The sequence below is a fragment of the Canis lupus genome, chromosome 37, assembly GCF_003254725.2.
Source record: "Canis lupus dingo isolate Sandy chromosome 37, ASM325472v2, whole genome shotgun sequence".
Lineage (NCBI taxonomy): Eukaryota > Metazoa > Chordata > Mammalia > Carnivora > Canidae > Canis > Canis lupus.
This window is the reverse complement of record NC_064279.1, coordinates 11,163,232-11,172,551: the sequence shown is the minus strand read 5'-3', so window position 1 is coordinate 11,172,551 and position 9,320 is coordinate 11,163,232. Positions and strand designations below refer to the sequence as shown.

At 43.6% G+C, this 9,320-nt stretch overlaps 1 protein-coding gene across 4 annotated transcripts in view; it reads left to right on the top strand.

Moving 5' to 3' along the window:
- Positions 1-1,902: 1,902 nt before the first annotated feature.
- The window catches only part of ALS2 (alsin Rho guanine nucleotide exchange factor ALS2), a 70,801-nt gene continuing 63,383 nt past the window's right edge, over positions 1,903-9,320 (top strand). Inside the window, exon 1 of one of the 4 annotated variants that reach the window (XR_007408906.1) lies at positions 1,903-2,042. The gene's annotated coding sequence lies outside the window, so the exon portion shown is untranslated. Of the gene's footprint in view, positions 2,043-2,285; positions 2,484-9,320 lie in introns of those variants that run through there. The other 3 variants (XM_049106642.1, XM_035710723.2, XM_049106641.1) reach the window with 3 other exon arrangements.

Sequence of the window (9,320 nt, the reverse complement as noted above, 5' to 3'; positions counted from 1 at the left end):
CTCACTAGGTTCCAAAATTAGGTGACTACTAGTTTCATTAGACCTGAAAAAGAGATTGCAGATTGAGATGAGAAAGATTGGGAGGTCAGAAAGTAGAGGGAGAGGGATGCCTGGGTGGCTCAGGGGTTGACCATCTGCCTTCAGCTCAGGTCATGACCCCGGAGTCCCAGGATCAAGTCCTATGCCGGGCTCCCTGCATGGAGCCTGTTTCTCCCTCTGCCTGTGTCTCTGCCTCTCTCTGTGTGTGTCTTTCATGAATAAATAAATAAAATCTTAAAAAATTAGGCTGCAAACTAAAAGAACAGAAGAAAAAGACATTAAAGAGGCAAAAGGCAGGAACAGGCTTATATCCCGAGGAGTAGGAGTAATAAAAGCAAAGATTGAAAATAAACAAAAGGGAAGGGATAAGTAATGGAGCAAATCCCCTAGGGGATTGGAAGGGATCCTGAATTCAGGTGGAGGGATAAATTTTGAGAGCGCAGAACAGCTCTTCTAAAGAGAAAGAGGGAGAAGGAAAGGAAGGCTAGGGCGGGTAGCTTTTGTAAGAGTGGCTGGTGGGAGTCAGGGAAATGTATCCCAAGTGGTAGCGCTTTCCCCAGAAAAGTAGGAGGCAGTTTTAAAATTTTTATTTTAAAAACTGTCTACTGGGCAGGCCGGGTGGCTCAGGGGTTCAGCGCCTGCCTTTGGCCCAGAGCGTGACCCTGGAGACTCGGGATCGGGTCCCACGTCGGGCTCTCGGGCTCCCTGCACGGAGCCTGCTTCTCCCTCTGCCTCTCTCTGTGTCTCTCACTAATAAATAAAATGTTTAAAAAAACAAACAAAAGCCTGTCTACCAAGGGAGGGTGGGGTGGGTAGGAAGAGTTCAGTTACCAATGTGTGTAGGTTGTGAATAACAGGCGATGGGAAAAGTAGGAATTCCCAGTAGTTGTGTATTAAAGGGCTGTTTGCAGGCTTAGCAAGATTGCCTGGCCGCCTGCAAGTCCTTTGCACCTGTGGTTTGCGTTGCTGCCAATTCTCGAGGTTCCGTCGTCCGAAGCACTGGTGCAAGAGTGGACAAAGTTGGCTGAATTGTTGCGGACCCAACGATTTTGCATTTGCAGGTGGGTGGAGAATCAAGGAAGCGATGGGGCTCAGGGTGAACGGGATACACCCATTTGTGCACAGGAACTTCACACCTTGCCTGCATCTCTGTCTCTCGTGGCCTGAATAGAGGCCCAGGGATGGCCCGGTTCCTACCAGCACGGAGCTCGCACCCACCCTGCGCCGAGGGTGGCGGCTCCGGAAAATCCTCCCGGGAGGACTCTCCGGCTGCGAGCCCGGTCGAGGAGGGGCTGTGGCTGCGCCCAGCAGACTGTCGCGAAACTGCGCGCCGAACACGTAAACTAGTTTTACGCAGATTGTACGCTGGGCAACCCTATGGGGAATCTCAAGAGGTACCGATGCATTTCCTCCAACCACATCCCACCTTTTGGGGTTGCAACCAAGTCAAAACAGTGGGGGCACTAGGACCCACGGGCGCCGCTCGGCGATGACGTCATTCGCGGGGGGCAGAAGCGACTACCGGTAGCGTAGACTCCACAGACGCAGTTTGCAGACCATTTAGCCTTTTCCCCGAATGGGTAGCGAACTTATCCTTCTGACTTCCGCAGTCTGGGGTGGCAGCAGAACGCCTGCAGCTCGCAATTACTTTCATCGCCACCCGTTACCATGGAAGCTCTCGGGTAGTTAGGCCCCGGCGACTCCGTGTTACGTCACCGCCCAAGCGCGTTTTAGGGCTGGTGGCTCCGCCCCGTCCTGAGGGAGGGGCAGCACCGCGGAGGACCGAGCCCGCAGCGCCGGAGGCCTCCCGGATAATTTTGATCGCTATCAGACGCCGTCGGCGTGTGGCCCCGCCTACTCGGGGTATCCCCGCCCGCCCTCACGCGAGCTCGCCGCCCCGCCGCCCGAGGCCCCGCCCCCCGTGAATCAGCTGATCTCGGGGACCCGCTGGGCTGAGGCGCTCGCGCCGGGCGCAGACCGCGGTGCTGCCGGTGGAGCGTCAGGTGAGCGCGGGCGCGTCTCTGGGCGGCCCTCGGCCTCGCAGGGCTGGCCCGCCCGGCTCTTCGGTGTGCGGGAGGCCGGGGGCGGAGGGAGGGGCGGAGGCGCGGGCCGAGGCCCGGGGAGCGCGCCTGGGGACCCGCGGAGACGGCGCCCGCGTCTTCCAAAAAGCCTGCGTCCGACCGACAGACCGACGGACGGACGGACGGCGCCTGCCCGCCCACGGGCACCGACGCGGCCCCCTGTCCCGCGCCGGCTCTCCACTCGGCCCCTCTGCTCCGGCCCCAGCCGGGGCGCTGCTGCACGGGCTCCGCGGCGGGAAATTGTTGGGCGCCCCCCCCCGCCTCCCCCCTCGCTGCCTTTGCTCCCCGCGCTCCCGAGGAGGTATTGAGGGGCCCCCCCGGGGCGCCCCGCGCACGACCCGGAGCCCCTGGCCCTGAGCCTCGGTGAGTGCCCCAGCATGCGGACCGCGGGGGCGGGGGGGGCCTGGCCTGGGGGTTTCGGTGGCTTGAAAGGGCGGTCGCAGAAGGAGAAAAGGACCTCGATACCGAGAGTTCGTAGTTTAACCAAGTCCTCTGGCGTGCCAGGTGAGCCATTGGGAGGGGAGAAGTTCTTGATGAGGAGCGAAGGCGGGAGAGGAGCAGAGCTCGGTCATTAGGAAGTGGTCCTGCCCCCCGGGGTTGGCTGGTCCGTGGGGTAACTGGGGCCGCTCTGGGGACGAGCACCCACAGGTCGGCGCCAGCGCCGCGCACTCCTGCTCGGGGCTCGGGGCTCGGGCGGCGAGGGCACAGGAAAGCACCCGGCCGGAGCGGCGCATCCAGGACGGAGGAGGAAAGAACTGTTAAGCGCAGACACACAGCTTTTAGTCTCTTGCCTTTGGGCTTGTTGGTGGCTGCAGATGTTCTTTGAAAGGCTCTAAAGAGTAAGATTGTGGGACGTGTGTTCATTCCGGACAGGTATCAAGTCACCGAGGTTATGGGTCCAGCTTTTCTCCCTAGTTCATACATGACTATGAATGATTCGGAGTGACCACTGGACCTTTGAGTTCTTGAGCACCTAAAGAATTTAAAGCAGTGAAAAATTTGCTTTGGGGGCAGCCCGGGTGGCTCAGCGGTTGAGCGCGCCTTGGACCCGGGGCGTGACCCTGGAGACCCGGGATCGAGTCCCCCGTCGGGCTCCCTGCGTGGAGCCTGCTTCTCCCTCTGCCTGTGTCTCTGCCTCTCTCTCTCTCTCTCTGTCTCTGTTTCTCATGAATAAATAAAATCCTTAAAAAAATAAAAAAAAATAAAAATTTGCTTTTGTAGTATACTGCCGTATTTTAATTTTAAGAACATAAGCTTAGGCTTCGGATTTGGACAGACCTTACATCACATCTACTTATTCTTTGACTTGGAGAAAGTTGCTTAACTTCTCTAAATTATTTTCTGATTTCTAGACTCAAGATTGAAGTACTTTCCTGATAACAGCACCTTTACATTGAATGGTTCATCTATTTATTGCCGTGCCTGGCGGTGGTAGATATTCATTCAGTACATGTTACCTATTTTTATGATTATTTCTTCTTCTCCTGTCTCATGTCCCACACTGACTCCCTGTTTTCTAAATGGGAAAGAGAACTGAATATTTTTTAGAAAAGAACTATAATGCACTTTTTAAATTCAAGGGATAGTATCCAGATAGTTTTTTGATACATTGACTTAATACTTACGGAAAATAGTTTCTCGGTTGGTTCGTAGTAACTTTGGTATTCAATAAAGGGGTATTTTAATGTGGAAGAGATGCTTTTAGAATCTATACCGAGTTTAAATTTATTGCTTAGTTTATTAAGTATGGGTAGTATTGGCATATTTAGGGTTCATAGTTATAGCAAAAAGATTCAAAGCTGTTTCACAATATTATTATTTGAAAAGATAACGATCCAGAAAATAAAGTACCAAATGGGTCATTTTGGGGGCGGTTTGAGTTGCATCAGGTAAGCCTCTTATTTTTTTAAGTATAGTGAAGCAATGTGAACTGGAATAGCTCTTCTGTCCAGATTTCAGCCCTCAGAGTTTAGGTTGTCTTTTGAGACACTTAACTTTGGGCATTTTGACTGTTAAAGATACAGAGTGTGTTAAGAACTTCACTGAGAACGGATTTCAGTTTTGTGTGATTAGATGGAAAAAGGACTATTAATCTTCTACCTTTTTATGAAAAACATGGGTTTAATGCAGTACTGCTGGGTCCATTTTAAAGGTATTTCCAAAGAATATGATTGACTTGTAAAAAAAACTTTTCATGATTTTGTATTAATATGACACTAGGTAAGGTATGAGTTAAAAAACTACGAAGGAAGGTGAAGACTGGTGATTTTTGAGGTGGTGTAAAAGAAGGCCCGCTTTTATGTAGTATGAGGTTGAGCCCCTTTCTCAGACTCAGAGTGCTGTGAGGATTTTACTTCTAGATGATTTAGCCTTTTCATAACTTTGTAGAATTAAACCTAGCACATACTCCAACTGTATTAGAGATTTTACTTGCAGTGCTTTTTAAAAAAATTTTATTTATTCATGAGAGACACGCACACAGAAGCAGAGACACAGGCAGAGGGAGAAGCAGGCTCCCTGAAAGGAGTGGAATCTGGGATTCAATCCCTGACCGCAGAATCGTGCCCTGAGCCCAAGGCAGACGTTCCTGCCTTTTTTTTTTTTTTTTTTAAACCCAGTTTTTTTTTTCTTGTCACTCTTCTCTGTTGATAATTAGATAATTCGGTCATCAGTAATAAATAGTAGGTTTTGTAGGTTATCAGTCCTTAAGAAAATGCACAGTAACCACAAATTTTAACAGACTTTGACATGGTTCTTTGAGTCTTACATTTATTTTCTTCTATAAATGTCATGGTACTGTCTTTACATTATGTCTTGATGTTTGCTGCTGCATCGCACAATTGGTAAATTAGCTGAGAAATTGGTAAAGTAGCTGAACTAATTGATCCACATGAGTAGGCAAAAATATTTAAATCAGTGAAATAATGAGAACTTGTTTGGGCTCTCATAGAATTGCTCTTTAATAGAGACTTCTTTTTTGAATAAAAAATGTACAGTTCTCTCAACTCCTATGAGGAAAAGGCTGGGGCTGTTTTGTAGAGTTTCACTTGGCCACCAGTGAATTATGCTCACAGAGATCAGCTTTAGTCTCGTTGATTTCACAAATTAATCAACTCCTGGTTTCCTTTTACATATAATTTAAATAAAATTTATTAAATAAAAATTACTGTATAAAAAAATGAATTTTGTTCTTTATAGTCCTCATTACTGTTTATATATATATATATATACACACACTTGTTTTTTCTTTTGTTCTTTATTTCACATGATCTCCCTATTAGGAAGGTGGTGGTTAGACCCAATAATGGCATCTAGATGGATAACTTTGATTACAGGGTTATTCTGCAACCTAAATTTTTGTTGAGCTGAATTCTTAACTAAGGGCAATTGCTCAAGCAAATATGCAACAAAGATGATTATAGCAACTCTTAAAATAGCAATAAAGTAGAAGAATCCAGCTGTACTTTAGTAGGGAAATGGATAAACTATGGTTTATTCATGCAATGAAATACTATCCCCTAGTGAAAATAGGAACTAGATCTATACTTATCAATGTGGATACATCTCAAGAGCATAATATTGAGTGAAGAAGCAAGTTGCCAAAGAATGTCTATGATATGATGCATTTATGTAGTTTTATTTATTATTTATTTATTAAAGATTTCACTTATTTATTCATGAGAGATACAGAGAGGCAGAGACACAGGCAGAGGGAGAAGCAGGCTCCTCGAAGGGAGCCTGATGCAGGACTCGATCGCAGGACTCGATCCCAGGACCCCAGGATCACATCCTGAGTGGCAGGCAGACGCTCAAATACTCAGCCACCCAGGTGTCCGCATTTATGTAGTTTTAAAAGAATATAGCTTATATTGCTTATGGGTACATATGTATCTAATGAAAATACATAAAAATATAAGAACTTTTATGGAAATGAAACACATTAACTTTATAAATAGTGGCTAACTCTGGGAGATAGGTTTGGATGGAGCTTTTTCAGAAATATGTGTAACTTTCCATTTTAAAAACAGCTGAAGCAGGATCCCTGTGTGGCGCAGCGGTTTGGCGCCTGCCTTTGACCCAGGGTGCGATCCCGGAGACCTGGGATCGAATCCCACGTCGGGCTCCCGGTGCATGGAGCCTGCTTCTCCCTCTGCCTGTGTCTCTGCCTCTCTCTCTCTGTGTGACTATCATAAAAAAATAAATAAATAAATAAAAATAAAATAAAAACAGCTGAAGCAAATTTGTTAACATGTTAAAACTTAACGGGTAGGTACATGGATTTGTTCATTATTTACTTTTACAGATTTCTGTGTAATTAAGATAGTTTGTGAAACTAACACTTGAAATTTTTAAATTTTGATTCCATTCTAATTTAACTTTTATATAATTAAACAACAAATTTAAAAATAAAATTTTTATTTATAATTAGGGCTCTCTTCCAGTGTGCTTTATTTTACTTTCTAGTCTTAAAGTAGTTGGCTCTGGGAAAATAATTCTTTTCTTTCTGCAATAGGAAAAGAATGTACCAGTGCAGCTCCACAATGTAAAGCTTTTCTAAGGAGAGGAGACAGACGAATTATTTAGTCAGTTTTACTTTACTGTTTGAGTCGTGCACCTGGGAAAATGCTTTCTTAACTGAGGAATACTCCTTGAAAGTCTGCAGAGGAATTAAAATTCTAGAGACCCTTGGGGAATGCAAACATGACCTCAAAGGATAGGGGAACAGAGTATATCATAGAGTCCTAGAAGGGATTTGGATGGAGTGACTCAGATACAGAATTACCACAGATGCCATGTGGTCATTAACACTTTTTAAAGTTTGGCTTGGTTACATTTTATTACAGTGTGGTAAAACTGAATTTATACTGTGACTGCAGGTGTCCTAGTTATTGCTCAAAGAAAATCTAATTCTCTGTTAAATAGGTATTAATAAGTAAACATGGTGAGCTGTGTTATATGGTTTGAATAGTAAATAGTAAATTTAACAGCTGATCCTTAATATAACCACAGTATTTAAATGAGTTAAATAATCTTTCATTCCTAATCAAGAATACTTGTTACTAGCACTTTCAAAAGAAGTGAAACTTGTATCTCTAGAACACTATTTTTTAGCATGTATACTCCCTGTTTAGTTATGTGGCCCTGTGATGACCTTAAACACTAGTTGTTTTTGATTGGTAACATAAGCCAACATACTCTAACTGTATTTCTGTAATATTGCCTTATTTAAAAAAGAAATGTGGCCATTTAAATGAGAGAACAGTAGCAAATATTAAAGGAATGTTTTGAACAATTTGTATCAGAGATTATCATATTATAACAGACAAAAATTGTTGCAGTACCTGAGAATTTGAAATTCAATTCCTAGTATTATAACATCCATCAAAATGTTTCATGAGGATTTTACTAATCTGGAAAAATGTATTTTAAAAATTTTGCAGCGGATACAAAAAGGAGCTAAATGGGGATTGCTGGGCATATATTTTACTATGTTTAACTCCCATCGCCCTGTGGATAATACCCATTTTAGAGGAGTTTCACAATCAGAAGAGCACAATTGTAGTAGTTTTCGGGGTGAAATTAGTGGGCCATAAGAAAGAGACTGCAGTGTTAGTGACCCTGATGGCACCAAAAACTGTCTTCACCGACTAAGTAGAAAGAGTATTCTTTCCTGGGTTGTATAACATTTATGATCTGACATGAAATAAAAGCATCTTCATTGTTAGGAAATACCATTAGCAAATTATGAGTTTCTGTTATAAGTAGACATTTTCCTTTTGTGTCCAATACTGACTTTTATTACAGATGCTGGAAATCTACATCATTTGGAAACCCATGGATTGGAATTTAAGATCAAGCGCCATCTTTCACTGACTACTCACTTAAATGTAGCCTGCTTGTACCTAGAGGTTACTATGGTTACAAGAATATACCAATGAATAAGTCATAATTTCTGACCTCCAGGAGTTTATATTTTGAATCAATGACTTAGTGAAAAAAAAAAAAATGACTTAGTGAGTGCATTATCCCATTAGTAACAACATTATAAATAATAAGTGCTTTTCTAGGCCAGCCTCCTGAATGACTTTATTCAGTGCATTAATTTACAGAATTCTTGAACTCTAGGTCAGTATTTAAGGGGCTAGTCAGCTCCCATAGTAGTATCAGGCATTGCCTTCTGTGTTGCACTTAGGGCTGAGAGGGTTGGGATTTGAAGTGGCTTTGTCACTTTGATGGTTGGTTTGTCAAGGCTATAGTGCCAGGTGAGTGTTCCTCAACCTTCATTAGTGGTTGGTAAAGGCTTTGGTGGTGGGATATCCAGGAAGTAACAGTTGTTAGTATATTGATTAGTTGGTAAGTCAGGTGTTTGAGTCATAAGTTGCCTTGATCCATGTATAAATATATTGACTCTCTAAAAGAAAATATTCATTGAGCATTTACTATGTGTAAAATACCATAGTGTCTTAAATTATTGTTTACTGTGTTCATAGTATAAGCTCGGATTTATGACTTTAAAAAAATTTTTGAAGATATTTATTTGAGAGAGAAAGGGAGAGAGCTTGTGTGTGTGTGTGTATGAGAGGGAGAGAGAGATTGAGAGAGAGAGAGAATCCACAGACTCCTTGCTGAGTGGGAAGCTGACTGGGGGGCTTGATCCGAGGCCCCTGAGGTCATGACAGGAGCCAAAACCAAGAGTCGGCCACTCAACCAACTGAGCTACCTAGGTGCCCCTGGTTACACATTTTTATACAATGAAGCCTATACAAACTTTAAAGAAAGTAAGTGCCTGCAATTTTAAAATTTTGCAGTGGATACAAAATGCAATACAACTTACTATTTCATTGTCCTTTTATCTTAATGTCTTGTCATTCTAATTTATAGTCATCATTACTCTTACAGCTATAATTATTGCAGTTGTTTTAATCAATATACCTATTTTAAACTAGTGAGACCAGAGAATAAGACTGGAAGTGCTCAGCTTTTCTGGCTTTTTCTATGCTTTGAGGGTGCTGTCTCTAGAGAGTTCTCATGCTAGTCAGAAAGACAGAACATGATAGCGTGTAAACTTAAGGACAGAAATTCACTTATTTATGTTGGCCTAGGCTATACAGATATTTATTGAGTACCTGTTATATATCAGGACTATGTTAAGCAGCTGGGCTATAATAGAGAATAAGATATTTTTGGTTTTCATATAAA